This window comes from Zalophus californianus, chromosome 6, assembly GCF_009762305.2.
Source record: "Zalophus californianus isolate mZalCal1 chromosome 6, mZalCal1.pri.v2, whole genome shotgun sequence".
Taxonomy (NCBI): domain Eukaryota; kingdom Metazoa; phylum Chordata; class Mammalia; order Carnivora; family Otariidae; genus Zalophus; species Zalophus californianus.
The window spans coordinates 27719901-27745641 of NC_045600.1; the positions used below are offsets into that span (position 1 = coordinate 27719901).

General features: G+C 48.9%; 1 protein-coding gene across 1 annotated transcript in view; it reads left to right on the top strand.

The window, feature by feature from the left end:
- Positions 1–11638: 11638 nt before the first annotated feature.
- Positions 11639–25741, top strand: part of MIDEAS (mitotic deacetylase associated SANT domain protein) — a 65420-nt gene continuing 51317 nt past the window's right edge. Inside the window, exon 1 of the mRNA XM_027570712.2 lies at positions 11639–11922. The gene's annotated coding sequence lies outside the window, so the exon portion shown is untranslated. The remainder of the gene's footprint in view (positions 11923–25741) is intronic.

Consider the following 25741-nt stretch of genomic DNA (forward strand, 5'->3'; position numbering starts at 1 on the left):
TGGCCCAGTCATGCAACTCTTGATCTCGAGGTTGTAAGTTCAAGTCCCACATTGGGTGTAGAAATTACTTAAAAATGATAAAGAATACTCTCTAAAAAAAAAAAAAAGTCCAACAGAAGGTGGTGGGGACTCAGCAACAGGAATGAGAGGCCAATGAAAGAACTTCAGCCCCTGGAGAACTGGATGAAGAAAGAGAATTTTCCACTGGACCAGTGGAAATGGGAGATAATGGGAAACCAAAACCAGGAACCAGGGTCCCCATCACTGTCCCAGGCTGGCAGCAAGACCCGGGATGCTCATCTGTGAGACAGGGATGCAGAATTCCCATATCCACCTCACTCCATCTAGAGCTGGGTGGATCCTATTTAGTCAGGTCTAGCTTCAAGGTTGGTGGGGACAGGGAAATGCAGTGAAGGGCAGTGCTCTGACATCAGAGAGATGAGGGTTTGAACCTGGTCTGGAACCACCTACTAGTTGTATGACTCCAAGCAGCCTACCTAACTTCCCTGAACTTCAGCTCACTCCTCTGTAACTTGAGGATAAGATATCTACTCCACAGGGCTCCTGAACGAGAATGCCAGTATCTACTAAACGGGGTTATGGTATGAATGGGGGAGTTAACACATGAAAGGACAGAGCTCAGTCAGCTGTCAACCATCCCCTTTATCAGAAGTCTGTGCACTGGGCCACAGGCTGAAGGTTTCAGGTGCTATGTTCCCTCCTTCTTAACAAATCAAGGGAGATATTCCTATTCCCATTTCGTAGGTCAGGAAATAGGCTCAGAAAGATTAAGAGACTTGTCTGAGAACACATTGTTAGCAAGCCCACCAGTGTTTTCCCAAACTTTAGTCCACATCCTCTGCACAACTTTTTCTCTATCAACTCCCCACCGATATTATTTTTTGCTTAATAGTTTATTTAAATCAGTCTCCCTTTTACTTTAATTAATTTAATTTAAAAACAGCTCTGAGATATTAATTCATATGCCATCTAATTCACCCATATCAAGTGTACAATTCAATGTATTTAGTCTATTCACAGAGTTGTGCAACCATTACCACAATCAATTTTAGAACATTTTCATAATTAATTTATTAAAGGAAACTGTCATTCCCATAAATGGGAAACTTGTATTATTTACCATAAGTGGAAGGCAAAACAAACATAAGTAAAGCAACAACCTGAGCGAGGCCATGTTACTGAATGTTCTCTAACCAGGGCTGCCTGTGCCGTGTCTAAGCTTCAGACCTTTTCTCTTTGCCAAAAAGGGAGATTAACAGGTATTACAGAGCTGCTAAAGACACACTAACACTCAACCGAGACACTCTCTTTGGCATAATCAGGAAAATAAAAAGAGAATTGAAAGGAAACTTACTTTCTCACTGTGTAATTTCATGCCACATCCCTGAGCCACTGAAAATCATCTTTTGCGAAAATCATCTTCCCACGCTTGCCTCCTCCAGGTAAGCTGAGTGACTTGTCCAATGTCACACAGCAAGGTGGTAGCGGACTGGATCTAGAATTCAGGCTTCTTTACCTTTTCCTTTTTTTTTTTTTTAAAGATTTATTTATTTATTTCAGAGAGAGAGGTGTGCGTGCGCACATGCACACATGTGCACACACAAGCAGGGGGAGAGGCAGAGGGAAAGGGGAAAGCGGACTCCCTGCTGAGCGCAGAGCCCCACACAGGGCAGGGGCTCAATCTCCTGACCTGAAGATCATGACCTGAGCCAAACCAAGAGTCGGATGCTTAACTGACTGAGCCACCCAGGGACCCCCAGGGTTCTTAACTTGTAATGTTATCTTCTTTCCTTCTTTTTAATTTTTTTATTTTATTTTTATTTTTAAGATTTTATTTATTTATTTATTTATTTATTTATTTATTTATTTATTTATGAGAGAGAGGCAGGAGAGAGGGAACACAAGCAAGGGGAGTGGGAGAGGGAGAAGCAGGCTTCCCGTGGAGCAGGGTGCCCGATGCGGGGCTCGATCCCAGGACCCTGGGATCATGACCCCAAGCCGAAGGCAAATAACGACTGAGCCACCCAGGTGCACTTCTTCTTTTTTTTTTTTTTTTTAAGATTTTATTTATTTGAGAGAGAGAGAGAGCATGAGGGGGGGAGGGTCAGAGGGAGAAGCAGACTCCCCGCCGAGCAGGGAGCCCGATGCAGGACTCGATCCCGGGACTCCAGGATCATGACCTGAGCCGAAGGCAGTTGCACAACCAACTGAGCCACCCAGGCACCCTTATCTTCTTTCAACTAACACCACAGCCCTCTTTGCAATCATTATTTTAAATTAAGTCAAGTGCCTAATTTGTGTGCTAGACAGATGTGTTACAAATTCATAAAGCACATATTTTATAGCTAAGAAGGAACCTCAGAGAAAATATGAGCCAACTGATTCCGTATATCAGAAAACCAATGAGTTTGTCCTTCTAAGCATGTTTAGAATTGCCTGCAAGTCAGTTGAACATGTAACCAAAAATGTAGTTCTATAAATAGTCCAGAATTGCAATTATTCTCCTCTAGTTTCAAGCTTAAACCAAACTTCCTGATACCTCAGTCCTGCCCTAGCTTCAGTCTTGCTCTTTAATTTGATCCTTTGGTCTGTCCTGAACTCTGTATGAGTAGTTTCCCCTTGGCCCAAACTACCAAGATGGCTTTAAGGATCACAGGCGTGAGGGGAATTAGTTGGTGGGTCGAGGTGGTATGCCATATGAGAAAGAAATGGAGATTGTCAAGAACTCTGAAGGCTCTGAAATTTAACCCTCCTTGTAAGCTAACAAGTTAGCCTGCCACAGTTTCATGGAAGCTGGCAGAACACACAAGACTTCTGGGTCAGAAACAAAGGACTGCTCTACTCACAGCAATAGCAGCAGCAAGAGCATTGGCATTTTCTTGGGCTGGTTTCCCGATTCCCAATTCCCAAAGGCAATGCAAAGAGGGCCATGAACATTTGTACACGCAGTGAGGTCCATTGCAAATTCTGGACTATTTATAGAGGAACCCAAAAGCTCAGGGAACCAGATCTTAAATAATAGACAGTAAGCATGCCTATACTTTGCTCTGAGAAAGATACTATCTTAAAAAAGATAGTCTGAAACAAAGGGCATTCCATGACTCTGCTCATAAGGCATGCAGAAATGTGATAGACCCATCGAGAATTGTCTCCCAGCAAGTGTTAAATACAAATATGGAAAGTGAGCTCACAGTCCTCCAGCCACATCAGAAGACAAAGGATGGGGAAAATGGGGATGTGGAAGTGTAGGTTAATCAATCCTGTCCTTTCTGTATTGATTCTTACTGGTGGTCAGTTATGGCAAGAGCACGTGGAGGCTCGTTTGTGGAGTTTGGCATGTGTCTCCTGTTTTGATGTACGTAGCCCTCAATCCACTGCCTTGACAGGGTTTAGACGAATTGGATCATTTCTTTGCATAGCTGTTAGAAATCTCTAGAAGCTCCAAAACTCCACAGAAGAGAGAAGAATGCAGTCTTCCAAACATTATCGGCTTCCTGGAGATAGTGTGTGCTGGGAGAACCCACAGTGGCCACACTGCAGGTGGGTGAGGGGGTGAGGGTTTTGGACCCATCCTTTGCATCATATCCATCAATACCTATAATAAATGTGGTAAGGGGTACTCACCACTGTGGCACAGTCCACAAGAGCCCTGACCTGGTCTAGCCTCTTATTTCAAACCACAGCTAGATGGGCCACAAAGTCAGGCTTTATTTGTTACCTGTGCTCCATATTTGAGGCAGCTATTTTGTATCTATAACTAAGACCCAGAATCCAGGCCGGTGGCTGACAGGCCTCAAGGCTGTTAATTTTGTTCCTTTGCCTAGAGGAGGATGAATTCTTAGGCTGAAGGAAGAACAATGCAGCTCAGGACAGGAGCTCATAGATACTGCCAGAACCACAACAGGACCTGGGATATGGTCCACAGAGGGATTCTGTGGCATTCCACTGGTCCTCAGGCTCTTTACAACCACATCAGATGGGAGTTAACCAATCAACTGGAATCAAGCAGTGAGAACCTGGCAGGTGAGTCACCGACCACAACCTCTATCTAGGGGCAAAGGGTAAAAATTATGTTAAGAAACTAGGCAAAGCCCAACACTGCCCAATATGGGGCAAAGGCTATTCAGGTGGGTTAGCCTTAGAGAGTGATTCTAAAAGGGTGATAGAGGGTGACCTCAGATGACCCAGCTGAGGTGGTGGTCTGCTCTAAATATAAATGTATTATAGGGGCGCCTGGGTGGCTCAGTCGTTAAGCATCTGCTTTCGGCGCAGGTGGTGATCCCAGGGTCTTGGGATTGAGCCCTGCATCGGGCTCCCTGCTCGGCGGGAAGCCTGCTTCTCCCTCTCCCACTCCCCCTGCTTGTGTTCCCCCTCTCGCTGTGTCTCTGTCAAATAAAAAATAAAATCTTTAAAAATAAATAAATAAATAAATATAAATGTATTATAAATAATAATTTAGAGCTGGCCATCCAAAGTGGCCCTCCCATCTCATTAAAGAACTCTATTTAGAATTTAGGAGGTAAAGGCCCCTGGGTGGCTCAGCGGGTAAGCGTCTGACTTTGGCTCAGGTCATAATCGTGGGGCCCTGGACTTGAGCCCCGTGTGGAGCCCAAAGTTGGGCTCACCACTCAGAGGGGAGTCTGCTTGTCCCTCTTCCCCTCCTTCTGCTCCTCCACCTGCTCGTGCTCTCTTTGTTTCTCTCTCAAATAAAATAAATAAAATCTTAAAAAAAAAAAAAGGAATTAGGAAGTAGAAGGAAATAAATTAGAGGGCCCATGGGGTCTTTTGCACTGTTTAAGCAATCCACAAACTATAGCTTTTAACAGTTCCTTGGAGCTACTGTGAAGAATTTTAGTTCATGAAGATATCCCCGAAGAGCTGTAGCTCCTTACGGACAGACGCTATATACTGCCTCAGTATATGGTCCCTTGTTGTAATCTCTAGATATTACCCCACCCAGGAGAGGAGGACTTCCTTCATCCCGTGAGAAGTCATGAGACCCAAAGTAATCTCATGAATGTCTAGCAACTTCTCGGCCTGAGACATCAAATGACACCACCCATGTTAATGCTCTGACTGATGTCCCAGGGCCAATATATATTACTGGCATATGATTGTGTAAGGGCTTCCACCCCAATATGCAGTAAGCTCAACCTTTGAGCTGTGCACGCCAATATCGAGTCACCTATCTCAAACAGGAAAAAGCAACCTGTGCAGGGTGATTGAACTCTGGCATTGCTAGTCAACCTGGATCCCAGAAATGCTGTGCACATTGCCTTGACTCTTGGGTTTGTGTTTTTCTCTTCATTGTGAAAAGAAAAATGCATTTACAAACTCTGGGTGGTGGTATAGCCTTGCTGGGGAGCTGTGGTCATCAAATGCACAGAATTTCCACAACAGCTTTTGATAATTAAGTCTGGTTTACTTTTGTTAGCCACTTCTACACTCTGACTCCACATTGTGGCCTGCTAGCATCAACAGTTAGCAAGTCTGAGAAGGAGCTCCAAGAAGTGGTTTGTGGATTAGCGTTCACGCCTAAGCCAGGGGACTGCTTACAGATTGAATGTCCAAGGTACTGGGTTTCTAGTGGCTGTTACTCATCATGGGACTTTGCCTGGCCCAGCCAGCCAGCCTTCCTGTCCAAGTCATGGTCTGAAAACTGGAGCTCCTAATACACCATGTAGCACATGCAACTAATACATGAAGCAAACACTTCCCAGAAAACACCATATTTAGGAAATGCCATTGTATTCGTTTTCCGTGGCTATTGTAACCAATTACCACCAAATTGGTAGCTTAAGACAACACAGGCTTTTATCTTAAGGCTGAAACCAAGGTGTCTGTAGGGCTGCATTCCTCTCTTGAGCCTCTAGGAGACAATCTGTTGCCTTGCCTTTTCCAACTTCCAGAAGCCACCCACATTTCTTGGCTCATGACCCCTCTTCTCCAGCTTCAAAGCCAGCACATGGCCTCTCTCTTCCAAAGTCGCATCTTCCTCTGACTGATTCCTCTTCTGCCTCCCTCTTCTACTTCTAAGGATCCCTGTGATCACATTGGCCCATCCTGACAATCCAGGATAACCTCCTTATATTCAGATCAGCTAATTAGGAAACATAATCCTATTTTAACCTTAATTCCTCTTTGTCATGTAACCTAATATATTCACAGGTTCTGGGGATTGGGACATGGGCATATTGGGGAGGATTATTATTCTGCCTACCAAGTCCCTTCCTGAATTACATTTGGACGATCAGAGGTGAGTGAATGTAAAGACTTGCTCAATGTCTATCTTCCCAACTGTACGATCTATAGCTGATTTGATTCTCCCCATAAGCTGATGGTTGGGGGTGGGGGTGGATCTGTAACAGAAAGTCCAGTTTGGGGGTCTTGGAGACATGTGATATCCATATAGAATCCTTTTTGTTGGTGAATGATTTACTTATTTAACTGACGCTTAACATATATATCAGAGCTTTACAAACTAATTTATTCTTACAATAACCTTATCAAGTCCGTAAAATTGTTATCATCATCCTCATTTTGCAGATAAGGAAACTGAGGCATAGAAAGGCTAGGTAACTTGTCCAAGGTCAGACAGGTGGTGTGTGGCAGAGATGGAACCTGAAGCTAGGCAGTGTGTGGACAGTCCAGAACCCTTGTTCCTGACTACCATGCTAAGCTGCCTTGTCCTCTTGGTTTCTGCCTGTCCCCAGGCCCCTGCTCCTACCAGCTTTGGTAGGTGAACTGGTGGTCCATTCTTCAGCAACACCCCTTCCCACCTCCCATCACTGGCTTCTCCCCTTTGTGACTTAGTGCTCTTTTTCCCCTCTGTTCTCTGTGGTGCAGACCCCTGACCCTCCCCAGGTTGCCTTGCCCCACCAGTGCAGTCACACAACAGGCTGCTTGCTCTCAATGTGATGTCCATGCCATGTGGGAACCACGGGGACTCAGGAAAGCTGAGCCCCAGAGCCTCTCTGCTTACCCAGGCTTGATCACCAGGTCACTTTGACATGGCTGCCCCTAGTTTGGTATAAAACCACCTTCGGGGGTGCCTGGGTGGCTCAGTCGGTTAAGTGTCCAACTTCAGCTCAGGTCGTGATCTCAGGGTCCTAGGATTGAGCCCCCCATTGGCAGGCTCCCTGCTCACAGGGCAGTCTGCTTGCCCCCTGCCCCTCACCCCACTCTTGTGCTCTCTCTCACTCTCTCTCTCAAATAACTAAGTAAAATCTTAAAAAACAAAACAAAACAAACACCCTCAGGGCAGATTCCTCTCGGAATCCCAGTGGGAAGCTGGGTGAAGGCCTCTGAACTGCTCACTGTAACATTCATTAGGTAATGCACCTTTCGGGCTCTCACTGAAGACCTGGAGAGGAGGAAAAAGCATGATGCGCTTCTGACCCTCCCCTCTCTCCTCTTTCTCCTTCCCACCATTTGGCTGGCCAGAGAAGGGGTGGCTACTCTTTCCCTGCCTTAGAACTGGCCTAACAGTCCTGGGGGGCAGGGCCCAGTGCTCTGTTCAGAGAGGAATCAAGGAGCTGCTCCTTCAAGCTTGGCCTTGATTTACTAAGGGCGGAGAATTTGGAAGGATTTGGAAAATCTCTTAAGTCACGGCTGGTTTCTTCAACTACCCAGTGCAACAACACTTTGAACCAAGCCTGTCATAAGCCCCCAGTGTTTGGGGTATTTATTACTCTCTAACCTACAACTTTCACGCTTCTTGGCCTGCATGTAGGAGATATGTTTTACACTGTGACTCACACAAATGTATACATGTATATTATCAACAAGCTAACTAAAGCTACACAAACAATACTTACTGCTTAATGCAATGCATCCGATCATTTTTAATGTATGCTTTTTTTAAGAAAAAGAAAAACCCTGGTGGTGACCCATCATCATTCCTATCCCCAAGCCAACTAACTTGCTTCCTTCTCTGGGATCCAGGGTGCCCTATGCGAAGCTCCATTGTAGCGCTTCTCAGGTCACATTGTAATTTATATACCTTTGTCTCCCACTAGGGAGAGACTTTGATCTTTTCATCTTGGCATGGCCAAGCCCAGATACCAGCAGACATTTAGTAAGTGTTAATTAAAGGGGTGGAATGAAAAAAAAAAGGCCAGTGGTTTCTCTTTTCATAGCACACATCACCTCCTTCTGGGGTAGAGAGCTTGGAGCCTGTCGGTGAGAGACCTGGGCTCAGGGCAGGATTCCTGTGCAAGTTAGTTCATATGCCTCCTGCAGAATGGACCATATTGTGCAAAGAAGAAGACCAGAGACTTTATTTCCCCTCCTTGGATTTTTTTTTTCTAAGCTGACCTGTTTGCATCCCCATGCCAGAATGCCTTTATGTCCTCCTCCACGGTAACTGAAGGCCGCCAGACTGTGGGGACGCAAGATCCAGGGCACTTGGCATTTTTGCAAAGCCAGACTCTAGGAAATGTTCCCATTGCTGAACATACTGGATGTGGTTTAGGTAGCAAAGCAAATGACCTAACAAGGAATATATGTGCTGAGCCTAGTTCCTGTTAAATTAATAGATTCACGTTCTGGCACATCCACAACCTCACAAGTCATAGCAACCGGATGACGGCATGGCAACCCAGCAGCTGTGGCCACGGCACATGAGAAAAATCAGAGCCTGGTGTCTCCAGAGAGAAAATGATTTCTATGATTGCCAGCTTGTACGGGGTTGGCCAAGGGGAGGGGGGACGTGGGGGCAACCACAAGTAGATGCCTGCCCTAGTTAGGGATGAAGGAGTAGAACATCTCTCCCGCTTCCTCAAACTTCGTTTTGTATTTTCAAAGTGAATAATTTGCTCTTGTCGGAGAGGAAATGATATTGAGAGCAAGATACCATCACGTGGAGAGAATGTTCTTTGGGGCCCTGGAAGCAGTGTGGAGGCGATTCTTATCAGAGACTGTCCACCACCTGCTCTTCAGCTGCAGGCCCATGAGCCTTTCTTTCTAGTTTTAGACCTGCACTGAATTCACCACCTCTTCTGGCTGCCAGGCTTGAAAGCCCTTCTTTCCAGCTCTCCTTCCAGGACCAAGGCCTGACGCCACCAGCCCCCGGGGTGTGCCAAGGCCTCAGGAGCAGGGTAACTGCTCTGAGGAAGAGGAAGAGGACACCCGGACAGATGTCAGTTCTTGTGAAACAAACACATCTGCATGTACTATCAGGTGGGTGACACCCAGCCCCCCAGGGCCGCCTGGGCCTGAGCAGCAGCCCACACCCTCTGAGCTGGTTTAAATTCAAGGATGACCCCAGCTCTGCAAAAGGGGTGAGGGCTGGGCCTTTTGTACTTAGGACTCACGTGTGCCCCTTAGGTCTGGTCCAGGCCCCTGCCTCCTCCTCCATGTTCTGCTTTTTCCAGGGAAGGGACCAGGAATCTGTGTGGGGTTGTCATTGGGCCCACATTGACTTCTCTTTTGGCCTGTGTACTAGTTACTCACGGCTCTGCGACAAATGACTATAAAACATCACAGCTTAAAACAACAAACGTTTATTACTTTATAGTCTCTGTGGGTCAGGAATCCAGGCAGCTTGGTCGGACAGAGGCTTGGTTGGGGTTGCAGGTCTCATCTGAAGGCTCGATTAGCATAGGGAGAGGGGGAGGTATCCCAGGCTAACTCACAGTGGTTGTTGGCAGACCCTACTCCTTCTCCATAGGGCTGCCTTAGGACATGGCAGCTGGCTTCCCCGCAGTGAGTGACCCAAGAGAGAGAAAGAGAGTGCCCAAGATGGAAGACACAGTTTTTTTATAACCTAATCTCACATGATTAGGGATATCACATGATTTCTGCCATATCCTATTTGTTGGAATGGAGTCAGTTAGTCCAGCCCACACCCAAGAAGACAGGATTACACAAGGGAATGGATACCAGGAGGCAGAGGATCATCAGCAGGGGATTGTCTTTGAGACCGCCTACCCCAGCGTCCACACTGTGGTACTCTAGCAAATGCCACTCTGTACAGAGAAAAAGCAATATATGTGTGTGCATATATACGTGTCAGGCCTTCACACATTTACACCATCTGCTAATTATTCCTGGGCATGCAGAAATCCTGAATATTCATGAAATTGTGACTGAGAATTCAGCATCACAATACGGAACAAAGAAATATTCTGCTCTAAAAAAAAGGAAATATTCTGCTCTTATCCTAGCAAATACAGAATATCACATGATTGTTTTTAGAAGTCTGGGTGACATATTGTCTTTACTTCCCTTGATTATATCATTGCTTGCTGTAAGCAGAATGCAGGAAGGAATGACTTTTGTCTATCCCAAAACTGAAGTGGGCAATCTCTCCACCGCCACCCCCACGAGTGTGATGCAATAAAAATTTCAGAAAATTGTAATTATTAAGAGTCTAATAATGCATGTATACTTCTAAAAGCAACATTATTTTTCCTACGTGGTACATTTTGTATTTATAAGGTGCTGTTAATAATGTCTGGGTAGAAGTCAGAACTAGCACATAAGGGCTGCAGTGTGGGGGATTTCATGTTGCTAGGAGAGCTTCATTTGCATACTCCCCATCTTTGGGTGAGTCTGCATTTGTGGCTTCCCATTAGGTATTAACGCAGACCTGGGGATCATTGCCCAGATGTCACTTTCCATCAGTTTCACATCCATCTTTCTGGACAAAGCCATGGAAAAAGATGAAGCATTAGAAAGGGAGGTTCTGTGATCCCGCCAATGTGCTAGTAGAAGCAGTTATTTGGGGAAAAAGGGAAAATTGTTGAGCCCTAACGAATGCTTTTCAACCACCTTTAAAAAGCTCCCTGTTTTCCACAACAAGCTACAATGAAGCTAATGTTTCTGTTATGAAAGCCCTCCACTGCAGTTTCAAATGTCTGCTTCTTTTTTTTTTTTTTTTTAAACCACAGCAAAGGCTAACCCCGTTTTCTCTCCAGATTTACCGGAGAGAATTCTTCCCTAAAGACTGCTGTTTAACTACTTTGTTGCTATTTATCAAGAAACCAAAAAGGTGGGGTTTTTTGTTGCAGTTTTGAATACGGTGAGCGAATTTATTTTGGGCAACGGTAAATCTCACAATTATTATTGCCTGAAGCTCATCTTCTCAGGACTCCACCCTACCCTCTAAGTCACTTTTGGCCCGCGATGAAACACGGAATGCATCAGGGCCCAAAGAGATCTTCTGAGAGTTGAGCGTAAAGGAAGAGGTGGAAGTTGCGGGGGAGGATGAGAACATTTTGCAGCCCCAACTTGGACGCTGAAATAGCTCCCCTGAAGTGTGATAAATGGTAACCGTCCGGCGCATTTACAACCGGTGGAAATGACGAAGGACAAGCGTGCAGACCTTTGGAGGGAAAGTGGAGAGGAAACCCGGGTTTTAAGGCCCAGCTTAGGCATTATTTGGCAAAACACAGAGCACTTCGCTTTCTGACTTGACCGTCTAGCCTCAGCGCGAAACTGAAAAACTTTCTCTTCCTCCTCTCCCACCCTTTTGCTTGTGGGGTGGGTGTGTTTCCCCTGGGACCCCCAGCTCGCCAGGATCCATGAACCCCAACACCACGTTCCAGACTCAGCCTTGAGAATCCAGGTTCGGTCGCATTTCTTCCGCGCGGAAACCGCCCGGAGGGGTGCAGGCTCGCCGGACAACGGCCCGCGGCCCCCCACACCCGGGGGCGCGCCGAGCGGGGGAGTCGGCGCCGGGGCAACCGGGGCGCGCAGAGCCGGGGGCGCGGGCGGGCTGGCGGCTGCAGGGCCCGGCGCGCCACCGCGCGAGCTGCTGGGTCACACGCCGGGCCGCGCCGCCCGCTCCGCGAGGAAGTGACGACTGCGCCGTCCCGAGAGCAACAAAGTTTTGAGTCTGCGGGCCGCGCTCGCCTGCGCCCCGCGCCCCTCCGAGCGGCCCCGGGATCCAGCGCGTAGGTGAGCCGCGGGCTGGGCGCCCCCTCCGCCGCCGGGGCGCCGGCGTGGGGCTCGGAAACGCGGGGGGCCGGGGCTTATCCCGGCGGGCGGGGTTGTGGGGGGCCGGGTTGGGCCGGCCGCGCTGGGCGCGGGGGTGCGGGCGGCGCTGCACCGGGGCAAGGGGGGGGGCGGCGCGCTCGGCGGCCCGGATCGGGGGCGCCAGGCTGCTCCCCTGCTGTCGCCGGTTTGCCGCGGGGCTTAAAACAGTCGCGGCTGCAGCCGGGCCTCTCCAGGCGCTGTTCGCGAGAGGAGGGGTGCAGGGAAGGGCTGCCCGCGGCCTGCGTGCGGGGCTGGTGCTCCTCCCGCCGTCCCGCATCCCCACAGGCTGCGTGCAGCCGCCCCCCTCCCCCCAGCCCTGCCCGGTGCTTCCCAGGGAAACGTGCTCTTCCGACTCGCAGCCTTCCGTGAGTTTGCAGGAAGGAAGTTAAAGGAACTTTCCCCCCACTTTTCTTCGTTCGGCCCTGCAGTGACGAAGAGCAGAGCAACTCGGCCGTTTGGGAAAACAACCCTACGCACATCTCAAAAGCAAAACCAGAATTGCCTCCCAAGCCCCCTCTCAACAAATCCCTCCCGACTCCCGCCCCCCACACCAACGTCCCCAACCTGACAGTGATCCCTAAGGCCTAACACTTTAAAATTTAGCCATAAAAACTGTCAGCACACCCACGTACATATGTGAGTGCTTTCTATATAAAACTCCGAAACCCGCTTCCAGTGCACTCTGTGACATCTCGCTCTCTTCTGTTTTCTAAAACTGCTAGGGCTGCAGGATTGTGCTTGCGAACTTTGCTGCTGGTTCCCGCCGCCCTCGGGAGCCTCGTGGCGCAGGGCTTTTTAAAGACCAGCTGAGAAGTTTATGACATCCCTGCAGAGTAACTAGGGGCTGGCAGGCCGGGCGGGGGGGGGGGGGGGGCGTCGGGGCTCCCTGGCTGGGAGGCTGCAAGCGTAGCAGCAGCCTCCCGGGACGCGTCGGGGTGCGCCGGAATGTCCGTCGGTGCCGTGGAGACTCCCGACGTGGGACGTCTAGAGGTTGAATGGTGCAGTTCCTAGCAGCAGCTTCCTGCCGGCCTGTAATTACAGCGTGATTGCACAGTCAGGCATTGTTGGCGTGGATGTTTATACACAGGCTATTGTGCAAGACCGTGGTGGCTGCGAACAAAACGCAGATTTGCATTGCAAATGCCCGGGACAGATCTGGGCTTGAGCTGCAAGTCACCAAGTTCTTTCTGGCCTTTCACCTTGGGTAGGTGATTTATTTCCTGGCCTCTCCCTTAATCTCGGACCACTTGCCAAACACCAGAGAAGTGAAGTAGACCCAGGAGGGCAGCAGAGTCCCTCCACTCCCATCTTAGGCAGCCTAAAAACTATCCCAGGGATTGTACCCTTATTTGTGTCGGTAGAAAATGTGGGATGACGTCAGCAGGAAAAGGAGATGGGAGATGGCTATCAACCTCCCTAAACGGGAAAGCAGTTTGAATTAGCAAAGTTGCACCGTGGTGGAGTGGGGCCTGGTTGCAAAGAGGACACGTCAGACTTGTGTGACTGAGCTGGCGAGCTAGACTTTGAGCCTTGAAGTGTCAGCTGCAGAAACTTAGTAGGTGGGTCCTAATTCCTTTATTGTGTTCTGGGCAAAGGGAAAAGTGCTCGGGCTTGGAGACTGGGTTGTCTGTGATGGTGTCTGGGGTGGGCAGGATGGGGGTGGGGGTAGGGAGTGACACCCCCAGAGGAGTGACTCAAGTACATTTTGTCCAGAAGAGCCCCAGGCCCATTTCCTGAGCCAGGCCTGCAGCACAGAGAAGGGTGGGGGTCCTCATACCTGCTGAGCTTCTGTGCAACAGGGAGGGAGCCACGCCTGCAAGCGTGGAAAGAAGGCAAATAGGTTTTCCTGCAGGGCCTCGGATGTGGCTAACGGTAGTGGAGGGATTTAAAACACAGTCAAAAAGCATGTGTAGGATACAGGCAGGGCTATTCTGCTCCCACCCCATGTCTCAACCCGCTCTCTCTTAGAGACAGAGTGGCCTAGGTGGAAGATTCTCGTGGGACAGCGCTCAGCCCCGCACCACGGGGGTGCTGTGTGACTCCGGGGCACCCTCCCACGGTGCTCAGGCAGCCTCCCTGCTCAGAGTGGCGGGAACGGATAGCCCTGGCACCCTGGAGCTTCCCCATGCCTGGCCATCTCCCCAACCCAGTAACTGAGTTTCACCTGAAGGAAAAATGCTGTTTTGCAGCCTCGTGCCAACTGTGTGTCATGGGCACAGTGACAATTTGCCAAAGCAAAACATTAGGGCATAGTCCCTGGCAATCTCCTATGTGCTTCCAGAGACTCGAGGAAACATGTGAAGTCAGCACATTTCTAGGAAGTCTGGGACATACAAGCCCAGTTGCCGCCACAGGGGAATGAGGTTTAGAGCAAAAACACCACTATGGTAGGGGGTCCTGAGCTGCACAACTCCTGTTCCTGGTACGTTTGGGTTTTTCCTGAACTTGACTGTCAAGGTTCTGGTCAGCTGCATCCCCTGACCTGGTTGCTTTCTTAAGAATCTACTGGTGCCCAGCACTAGCCTTGAGGGGCAGAGGAGGGGAGCATTCCCTTATGCCCTCAAAGAAAAGACAGCTTTGAGTCGCAGTACTTTGTGTTAATTTAGGCTGCAGAGCCTAAAGGTGCGGAAAGGCCCTCCAGCGGTGTAGGCAGGAGAGCGGTGGAGAGGGACCCCTTCCTTGTAAAGGCCAGAGAAAGAAGAAGGAGATTCCCTGGAGTTGCGGCCCCACCAGGTGCCGTTGCCTACCCACATCTTCAGGTCAGCCTGGCTAATTTTTGTGCCTAACTCAGGCCCTTCTCTTGGCTTGCCCCGATTTGCCTCGGCGTTCAGAGAGCTTGCCCTGCAGTTGTGCACAGCACAGGGCAAGGCCGGAAACAATCCTGACTTCTCTCGCACCTTACGTAAATGCTGACTTAGGGCCCGAAGTTGCTGCCCAGTTCATGGCCTCTGAGCAGCCCTGCTGCCTCGCCATGCACAACTAGGAACAGTCTTGAAAAAGCACTGAGTCAGAACCTGACAGTTTACAAATCATTTTAAGAGGAGAAACCATTGGAGGTAACTCGCAACCTCAGCAACTCTGTCAAAAGCCCCTACATGCCACTGAGAGAGGCAGATGAAGTCTGCTGCAAGACGGTGGTCTCCGAAAGAAGACCTTTTACGCTCCCCAGGCCTGATAGTTATATTTCTGTTCATCTGCCTCCTCCCAGCTGCCTCACTCCCTACACCACAATCCAGTGTTTTGACACCACAACTAACCTCCAAAAAAGGAGGCAGAACACCCCCAGCTAAAAGAGGGCATGCCAGACTCTGAAGAAAGTGCTGCAGTTTTCCAGATGCCTGGTGGTTCTGTGCTGCACGTTTGTTTCCTTCTTTAAAATGTTCTCCCCTTCATTTCTCGTACTCACTGAAGCATCTCTTTGTGAGACCCTTAAACCATTTTTTTTCCTCGTCTACATGACACAGGGCTTTGCTTTGCGACTTTCTGTATCAAGTGCTACTTGAAATATACACAAGGCTTTGCATAAGCCCGGGATAAAGGGCTGCCTGTAATGTCACTTAAAATGCCTGGTTGCAAGGGTCACTGTCTTGCTCAGCAGCCTTCAATGGCTCCCCACTGTCTGCACGGTAAGGATCAAACCTCTAGGCTAGCAGTCAGGGCCTTCCACACACGGGTCTGGCCACCGCTGCTCTCCTGCCCTAACCCTCTGCTCTGACCCAGTGACCCACTCTGTGTGTTTGTCCAAACTGCCGGTGGCAAGCATTCCTACCTCTCATGCTTCCCCGGAAGCCTGGAATGCCTTTTTCTTCTGTTCTACTTGGCTCGGTCTTGCTTTCCCTCCAGCCCTGTTGATGTTCCCCTCTTTAGGAACTTCCCCTGTCCCATCCTGTGCTAACATTCATCTGGGCCCTGTACTGAAGAAAACCTAAAAACCTGGACTAAAGGATTTTTAACATTGCCTTTGGGCTTCAATCACTTCATTCAGCTTCTTCTTTAAAAAAAAAAAAAGATTTTATTTATTTATTTATTTTAGAGAGAAAGAGAGTACGAGCATGAGGTAGGGGAGGAGCAGAGGGAGAGAGACAAGCAGACTCCATGCTGGGCGTGGAGCCTGACACAGGGCTCTCGTCTCAGGACCCTGAGGTCATGACCTGAGTGGAAATCAAGTGTTGGACACTCAACCGACTGAGCCACCTAGGTGTCCCACCTTCATCCAGCTTCTTAAATATGCCTTTGGGTGGACCACTGTTATCATTTTTCAACTAAACTGGAAGTCCCTGTTTTAAATGTATTTGTATCTCCAAGCCTGGTGCCCTAACTCATCGCAAGTCCCAGTAATTATTTGGTGGTGATGATGACGATGATGATAAAATGGCAATAGCTGTCCAATACTGTCTGCTTGTGTATAGACAAACGCAACCACACCAAGCACCAAGGACCATGGTTCCTATCCTGTATTCTGAACATTTACCCAGCTTTGTCTCCTCCTGCCCATTAGCCTCTCTGGTGCCTCCTGGTTTTGCACTTCATCATTCTGTTCCATTTCCAGAACCTCTTCCCCGTGGGTGCCAGATGGTATCTGTCCAGCTTCCACACTGGCTCCTCCTTGTCCTGATTTGAGCCCAGCTGACCTGCCCACAATGTCCTATGCCTGAGCACCAGCTCTCCGGGGAGAGCCTTCGTCATCCGTGTTGGCCTGTCCTTCCAAGGGAACCAGTCTGATAGGAGGTAGGGCCAACTCTCAGGCAAGACTTTGGGGGAACACGAAGAGGTGCTTCCTGGTTCATTGCGGGTTTGTTTTGCCCGAAGAGTCAGTGAACCTACGAAGCTAGGCTAAACTATAAAACTGAGTCTCTGGGAGATCCTGGCTAAACCCTAACATTGGCCTTGACTGGGCCAGTTCTCATGTTAATCTCAACTTTGTCATATAAGCTAGATTCTTTTTGAATTGAGATATAATTCACATACCATAAAATGTACCCTATAAAGTAGATTCCTAAAAAAATTGTTTTATTTCTTTCATTTTTTTAAAAGATTTTATTTTTAAGTAATCTATACACCCAACGTGGGGCTCGAACTCACAACCCCAAGATCAAGAGTCACACACTCTACCAACTGAGCCAGCCGGGTGCCCCCCAAATTTTGTTTTATTTAAAAATAAAATCTGGTAAATTCTCCCCCCATTTTCTATTTAAAAAGGTAATATATAAATAGGGTTCAAAATTCAAAAGAGATAAGTTATGTAGTATAAAGTAAGTCTCAAAAGTCATTTCAACATTAGACAGGAGATTACTATATATATTATGCCCATATATACAAATGCAGTAGAATTAGAAAAATATCTATTTCAACCTTGAGGGAAGGAAGACCTTCTTAAGAAAGATACAAAGCAGAAGCTGTAAGAAAATGTTGATAGATCTGGTAACATGAAATTTTCAAAACATAAATTTCCCATTCTCTAATGTTCCCCATTTCTTCAGTCCTTCAGTGTCCTTGTCTTAGGCAACTATGATTTGTCATTTTTCAGCCATGCTTCCAGAGGTAGCCTCTGCAGATTGAAGAAAATCTGAATTTATAAGCAAATTCTGGCATACTATACACAGGGTTCTGCGTTCTGTTTTTCACTTAATGTATCTTGGAGATTATCCTGTAACAATGCGTGTAGAGCTTCCTCATGTTTTCCACTGGCTAGGTTGTATTCCCCTCTATGAAAATGCCATCATTTATGTAACTAGTCTCCTACTGAAGAGCATTTGGGCTGCTTCCTGTCTTTCTAGACTACACACAATGTTGCAGTTAATATGTCTAATGGACTTTGAATTGAAAATTCTTGCACAACATACATGAGTGAAACTGGGATTTACATAGAAACTATTTCTGAGAAGTTATGCATAAACTACATTTAATAAACCAATAATTTCTAGAATCTGCGGTTTCATTAAGTAATCAACTTTTATTTATTTATTTTAAGATTTTATTTTTAAGTAATCGCTACACCCAACATGGGGCTTGAACCCACAACCCCGAGATCAAGAGTTGCATGCTCCACCGACTGAGCCAGCCAGGCGCCCCTAAACGATCAACTTTTAGAGTTGACTAGGACCTCAGGGACTCTTTTCATCCAGCCCCTGTTTTATAGTACCCGCGATAACAGCATCTCAGAGAATCCTGAGATTAAGAATTTAAAGCTGGGGGGGCACCTGGGTGGCTCGGTCGGTTAAGCGTCTGCCTTCGGCTCAGGTCATGATCCCAGGGTCCTGGGATTGAGCCCCGCATCGGGCTCCCTGCTCTGCGGGGAGCCTGCTTCTCCCTCTCCCTCTGCCTGCTTCTCTGCCTACTTGTGCTCTCTATCTCTCTGTCAAATAAATAAATAAAATCTTTAAAAAAAAAGAATTTAAAGCTGAGAAGGGCACCTCTAGTAACTCTCATTTTTAACTAAGGTTCAGAGACGAAAAGTGTTTTCTCTAAGGTCACACAGCTGTTGAATGGAAGGATTGGGGCACAAACCCCACAATCCATTTCCTTTTGCCATCCTGCATGGATCATCTTAGTCACCATAATCATTAGTTCCACCATGTCTGTAAGTCAAGGATTCTCTCTCTTCGGTTTCCTTAAGGCAGTACACAAAAATTTAAAAAGAAGAAACTTGGGGCGCCTGGGTGGCTCAGTCAGTTAAGCGTCTGCCTTCGGCTCACGTCATGGTCCTGGAGTCTTGGGACTGGATCCCGGGATCGAGCCCCGAGTCAGGCTCAGCAGGGAATCTGCTTCTCCCTCTCCCTCTGCTCGCCCCTCATGCTCTCTCTCTCTTGTTCACTCAGTCTCAAATAAATAAATAAAATCTTAGTAAATAAAAAAAAAAAACAAAAAGAAACAAACAGCAACAAGCTAGGGGGTTGGAGGAGGAGGTCTTTAAGAAGAGAGTGGGATGCTTTTTTCATAGACTTCTTACCATTTTATTATCTCATTACAATCGTCATTGATCTTAATTGCTATCAACTTGTTGAGTCCCTAAAAACTCCTAACCCGGCTCAGTTGGCCAGTAAGATTACTTGGTATTTTCTAAGCGCAGGATGTGGGTTGGGCAACACCGAGGAAATGGAGAAATCCTCCCAGTTCCTAAGATCCCAGTCGTCTCACGAGCGTCCCAGGAACACACTTTTCTCTGCCCTAAGGCACTAGCCCTCTGTTCACTCTGTCCCCTCCCCAGTCTCCCTGTCGCAGGCCACTGTAAGGAGCCTGCACGGATCGTCCACGTGAGTCTGTGTCCACTCTCTCTGTGGCTTCCAAAGAGCAGGTGTTCTGTGACAACTGAGGAGCCAACAGCCACTCCCCAACCCCATTTCCACTTGCCCTAGACGTGGTGAAAAGCTCAGAATTTCCTCTACCATTTCCCCAGGAAGGCTGTGCTGAGCCACCCGGCTGGCATCTAGGATCTGACTTGCCCAGCGCCAGAGAAAAAGAAAACCGGCCAGAGCAGCAGTGGTAACCCCGCCCAGCACAGTTTGCAGGGTACTTTCCCTCGTGTTCTTGATTCTCTCACTCGATCATGCAACATGCACTTATTGAATCCCTACTCTGTGCTCTGGGCTAGGTCCTAGGGGTACAAAGATCAAGATTCAGCCTCTCCCTTCAAGGTGCTCACGGTCTGTGAGGGAGGCAGACATGAGCAAAACCCAAGGACAGTTAGTGGCATGGATGTCAGTGTGAATGTGTTCAGGGGTCTGCTGAGGGACTGGTCACTTCTGCCAGGCCAGAGGAGACAGGAGTGTGAAGAAAGGTCCAGGGTGGCCCCAGTGCCTTGCGTGGTGCCTGTGCTTGGTGAATGCTGTGGAATGAATGAATGAGAGGCTTCCTGGAGGTCCTGATTTTGAGTGGAGTTCTAAGAAACGAGTAGGTGTCCACCAGGTGGCCAAGAGAATCAGGGCATTCTCCAAATGGGAAGCAGCCCAGGCAAGTGGGGTGGAGGCGTGACATGGCCTGGGACACTCTGGGAACTGCAGGCAGCGGGGTATGAGGGAACACTGGTGGGACAGAGTGCCGAAGGGGCGGGCAGGGGCCGGGTCTCCCGGCAGCCCTTTGCGTCAGCTAAGAGGTTTGGACCCTACTGTGAGAGCAGTGGGAGCCACAGAAGACTCTGGAGGGAGGGCGGGGGAAGAGGGAGATTGATTTTCTTTTTGAAAGATCATTCAGCTGTGATGTGGAGGGTTGACTAGAGATGGGGGAAGATGGGCGGCAGAGAGACCAGTGGGGAGGTCATTGCAGTCACTGGGGCAAGATGGAGGAGTCTGAACCAGAGCAGTGGGGGAGGGAGGAACTGGATTAGGAAGCATTCAGGGAGTTGGGTTGACAGGCCTTGAGGACCAACCAAATGTATAGAGCAAGGGAGAAGTCAGAATATTTGCTGAGGTTTCTACCTGAAATATAGGAGGAAGAACAGGTTTTAGGGGAGAGACAATGAGTCTGATTTCAGACATGTTGAGTTGGAGGTACATCCAACTCATGAGATGGGACATCCGAGAGAGAGATGTCTAGTGGGTAGTTGGACATACGGGTCCAGGCAGGAGATCCCAAGAGATGGCGAATGGGGGATGTTGCCCTTCTGTGATCCCTAACTAAGCCGTCCCAAATAAACATCATTTAAGTAAAAATGATTACTCACCAGGGCGCCTAGGTGGCTCAGTTGGTTAAGCTTCTGTCTCTTGATTTTGGCTCAGGTCATGATCTCAGGGTCATGAGATTGATCCCCGTGTCTGGCTCCGCACTCAGCGGGGAATCTGCTTCTCTCCTCCCTCTCCCTCTGCCCCTCCTCTCTCTCTCAAATAAACAAACAAACAAATAAATAAATCTTTTAAAAAAATGATGACTTACTGTGCAGCTGCAGCTTCAAGACAAGTTCCAAAGAAACCCAATTACCTCCCTTTAGCCCCTCTGTCTATCAGACCTTCTGGAGCAGACATTTGGGGATCCGAGAACATAGATGGCAGTGGAGGTGGGGAAGCTGATGGCAACACCGAGGAAGAGCATACAGTAGAAGGTGAAGGTGAGAGGATCACCGTTTACGAGGTGCAGTGTGAAGGAATCAGCAGTGGAGACTGGGAAGGAAAGAATGATGAGGAAGGAAGAACCCCAGGAGAGCATGGTGTCATGGAGCTGAAGGAGGGGGGAGCTTTGCATTTTATGAAAACAGGGACCGTGATTTTTGTGCACCTAGTATGGCAGGTGGCACATGGAAAGTTCACCATCAAAGTATTAAACTAAGTTGAAATTGATCAATTATTGATCACTGGGGACGTCAAGAAAGAGAGGACTGAAAAGAATGATTGACCTAGGAATTAGGGGGCTTCTGGGGCTTTGCTACGGGGGCTACTTGTTTGATTTCACCTCCCTGTGAAATAGGTGGTGCAGGTATCACCTGCCCCAGGGTTGAAGTGGCACATGCAAGTTCTAGAAGCCAGGTTTCCTGGCTCCACGTCCACCTTTCCCTGAGTTGATGGAGAACTAGGGAAGAGTCCAAGGGAGTGGCAGTGCCTTTAATTTCTGATACTAATGCCCCAAGCCAGTAGAACCAGGGATAGGGAGGTTGTTATATCCAGCACTTATGGCATTTGTCCATATTTGTGATGATTAGGTGGCTGCAGTCCTCTCAGATGTGTGGGTATTTAAATTAGACTGCCTTCACAGAGGAAAAGATAGAAGCTTGAGTGTAGATGTTACCTTGGGGGGCCAGAGGAACCATTGTGGGGGTAAAAGGACGTAGTGGGGTAGTCCAGGCCTTAGGACTCTGGCTAAATTAGGGAGAAAAGGAATGCATCAGGACAATACATGGTGGCTCCCTGAAAGCCTGAAGAACAAGGGCTCGGACATCGGTCAGGACCGTGGGGATGCTGGGTGGCTGGAACCAAAGTGAAGGGGATGACGCTGCTGGCCTTGCATCTCTGCCACTGGCCGACCCTGGAGGCTGCTGCCCCCTCCAGAATGAGTTCTGAACGCTCCCGGCTTTTCTGTGCCACTCACTCCAGAGGCAGAACCCAGGCCGAGCATCTGGTTGTCCAGCTCAGGTCACGTGCCCATGATCTCCCTGCTGGAGGTCCTGAAGAATGAGGCCCTGGAGGTTACGGCCTCCCCAGCAGCAGGTGGAGCTCTGCCTCCCACCAGGGCTCACGCTGCCCGATGCCTGAAAGTGGACATGGGAGGAGGAGACGGAGCATCCCCCTTAGGCTATTGAACATATCTACATCTTGATCGTAATCTTTTTTTGACATTTTTCTGAATCTTTTAGCCTCCAGCTAAACTGCAGGATTCTTATATGCTCTGGAGAGCTAAGCATTTCATTAGCAATTAGATTTCTGCTCAAGGAGTCTGAATGATTCCAGTGGAAAAGAGAGGTCATCCCAGCATCTGGATCCTCCCTGCACATTTGACTCCACTTGGAAAACTTTATCGCTGCCTTGTGAGGACAGAGTCCAAGGCTTGGCTCTCTCTAGCTAACAGCTTGAATTCTGTTTCTCCTCTGGGGTGGGGCAAGACTCTCAGGGCCATGAGGTGCTTGGGAGGTCCTACCTTGCTTTTTAGACCGGAGGTTGGTGGTCTGGCTTCAGGCTTGGTTTGTGGCATGACTGAGGTCTCTGGTGCCCCAGCTGTCCAAGGCAACAGGACTGGGCACCTCTCCAGTCCTGAAGATGTCAACCTTGTTGAGATGTTCTACCCAGTATCCTGCCTGAGAGGGAGAGCTCAAGGAGCGAGAACTTGCCTGCCTGGGGCCGTCAGCATCTGCGGTCACATTCCTGCCCAGTTTCCTCATCCACACGAGAGGGTGTTGGGTTGGGTGAGTGCTGGCTCCCTTCTAACCCTCCGATCCTCTGGTTGTAGCTCTTTGAAGCAAGGGCACCTTGACTGAAATCTTGATCATTCAGTCCCAATAGCCTTATACAAAGGATTTAATCTCCTTTAAAAAGAAATAGGAAAATGTAGTTTTGAACTTCCTGGACTCAGGCTGAGGGGACTGCCGGCGATGCAAGAGTCTTTCCCCCTGGTCCCTGCAAGTGGGAGCTGCCGCCTGTAGAAAACCAGATCTGTCACAGGCTAGCTTCTTACAGCCCGGACTGGAGGCAGTCCTGAGGCGAGGCTTGGTTGCCCCTGTGGGGTCAGGATGGCCCTCCAGAAGGACAAGCAGGCGTGTTCCTGGCCGGGACTCTGGCACAGTTTATACTGACTTGTGCGTTTTTGCCCCCGTGACATGAAATCGTGTTCAAAGCAGCACTGAAATGGAGAAGAAATCTTGAAGGACCTGGTTATTTTACTAAAACAAAGCTTTGCTCACATTCCCCCCTCTTACATACCTTCGCGAGCTGCCCACGTCCTGCAGGAGAAAGCTCACAGTCCTCGGAATGGTGCGCGAGGCCCTCTTTGGAGGCCCAGAGCACCTTCCTGCCTCTTCCCTTGCCACCGTCCCCTTCCCCAGCATGGCCTGTGTTCTCTCTGCTGCTCAGTGCGCTTCTGCTCCTCTGTGCCTGGTGTACCGTTGCTCCCTCTCCCTGGGATGCCCTCCCTGCCCTTTTCTCCCTGGCAGACGCCCACAGGAGCCTCCGGAAGTCACCTGCTTCCCTGCTGCCTTCCCGAGCCTCCACCCTAGCGTCTCTGCCATGGAACTTACCCATGGCCGGGGGCTGGCTCCTCACTGGTGCAGAACTGTGCCTGGCCACCGTAGGTGTCCCGTGGTGGGACCGGAAGGGCAGCCTGCGGGGATGGGAGGGAGTAGTGGGCAGGCCCAGGACCTGGCGTGGACCAGGTGGACACGGCGTGGTGGGTGAACTGTTGGTCTGCACGCGGCCCTCCCTTTGCACCTGTGGGTGGAGTCACAGCCTTGGTGGCTTTGCTGTTTGTCTGAGCCTGCCAAGTAGGCCCCGGTGAGGGTGGGAAGGGAACTTAGGGCCTCAAAGCCTAGCACCTGGGTCCCCCTCACACTGAGGGGGACTCTGAGGAGACATCTGTGATGAGGAACCGGGTTAAAGGTGGCACCCTCCTCCTGATTCTTTAAAAAGGATAAATACCAGCTTCCCTTAGAGAATCCCTTAGTTTTCATGCCTGGCACTGTCTGCTGGCCTTGCACAAGGAAGGAACTAGGGAAAACGAGTCAGCAGACCATGAGAGAAGAGACTGAGGCTCTTTAAAATGAAAGCCTCATTTAATCAGGTGACAGGACAGGACAGGCCGTGGCTCTTCATGTTGGGTGAGAAAGAGAACTAGATCCTCCTGACAATGATTGCAGGGTACGGCGGGAGCCCCAGAGCAGGGACTTGGGGTCTCAGTGTGTCTGTGAGAGGCTTGGACTACGTGGGGTTCTTTCCTGCTCAGAAATCCCACAAGCCTATGAACAGAGTCTGGCAGGTGGTGTCTTGACGGTGCATCACAGTGAAACCTGATTGCTCTCAAGGGCATTCCTGGGACGGAACAGCTGTCTGGGGTCTGCATGCCACTTAGAGAGTACTGATGAGAAGCATCTTCCTGCCATGGCTGATGGGGTGGACTTTTTTTCTTAAAGTTGAACCACACTTAGGGCTGAGCCCACACATGCATGGGCCTGCTTCACTAGTGATGAGTGCATGGCTTATATTGTTTACCGAGTATGTTTCCAGAACTTAGAAACCCATAGTATTTCTAAGGTCTTTAGGAGCCCATTCAAGTGTGTTTTTGTTCTTGGCTCCTTGAAGATCAGCTTAAGCGGAAGCTTGGGTGGTAGGGTAGGTTTGATGTCTAGGGAGGTACTGGCTTGTTTTGGAAGGGACAGCCTGTGGGATTTGCCTTTGTTTCTGCCTCCATGGGGCCTACTGCTCCCTCCTCTCCATCCCAGGTCTCTGCCTCCCTACCCATATCTCTCTGTCCTCCTTCAATGACTCCACAGTAAATCAGCTGAGTTATCTCCAACATCCATGCAGTCATAAGATGTGTGCTCCAGAGGCCTGACCCAATGGGGACTTGTGGAAAGTAGATTTTAAGAGTAGACCTTGAAAAAAAAAACAACAAGTAGACTTTGATTGGTAGGATTGGGAAGTATTGTCAAGAAAACTACCTTGGAAAATAGGCAATCCAGGTAACTGACACAGAGTTATATATATATATGTGTGTGTGTGTGTATATATATATATACATATATATATAATTTTTTTCTTTTCTTTGAGAGAGAGAGAGAGAGAAAGAGCATGCCTGTGCAAGTGGGGGATGGGGGAAGGGGAGAGGGAGAGAGAGAGAATCCCAAGTGGGCTCCAAGCTCAGTGAGGAGCTGACAGTGGGGCTCAATCTCATGACCCTGGCACTCCTGAACAATATATTTTTAAAATGTAGAATTTGAGGGGCACCTGGGTGGCTCAGTTGGTTAAGCGCCCGACTCTTGATCTCATCTTAGGTCTCGATCTCAGATTATGAGCTCAGGCCCCATGTTGGGCTCCATGCTGGGCATGGAACTTACTTAAAAAATGTAGAACTCGAAGCTATTTAAAAAATGTTAATTTCCTTTTACCTGTAAGTATTACTCTTGGGAATTTCTTCTTTTTTTTTTAAGATTACTTATTTATTTACTTCTTTGAGAGAGAGACAGTGAGAGAGAGCGCACACACGAGTTGGGGGAAGAGCAGAGGGAGAGGGAGAAGCAGACTCCTTGCTGAGCAGGGAGCCTGACTGGGACTCCAGGATCATGACCTGAGCTGCTTAACCAACTGAGCCAGCCAGGTGCCCCTCTTGGGAA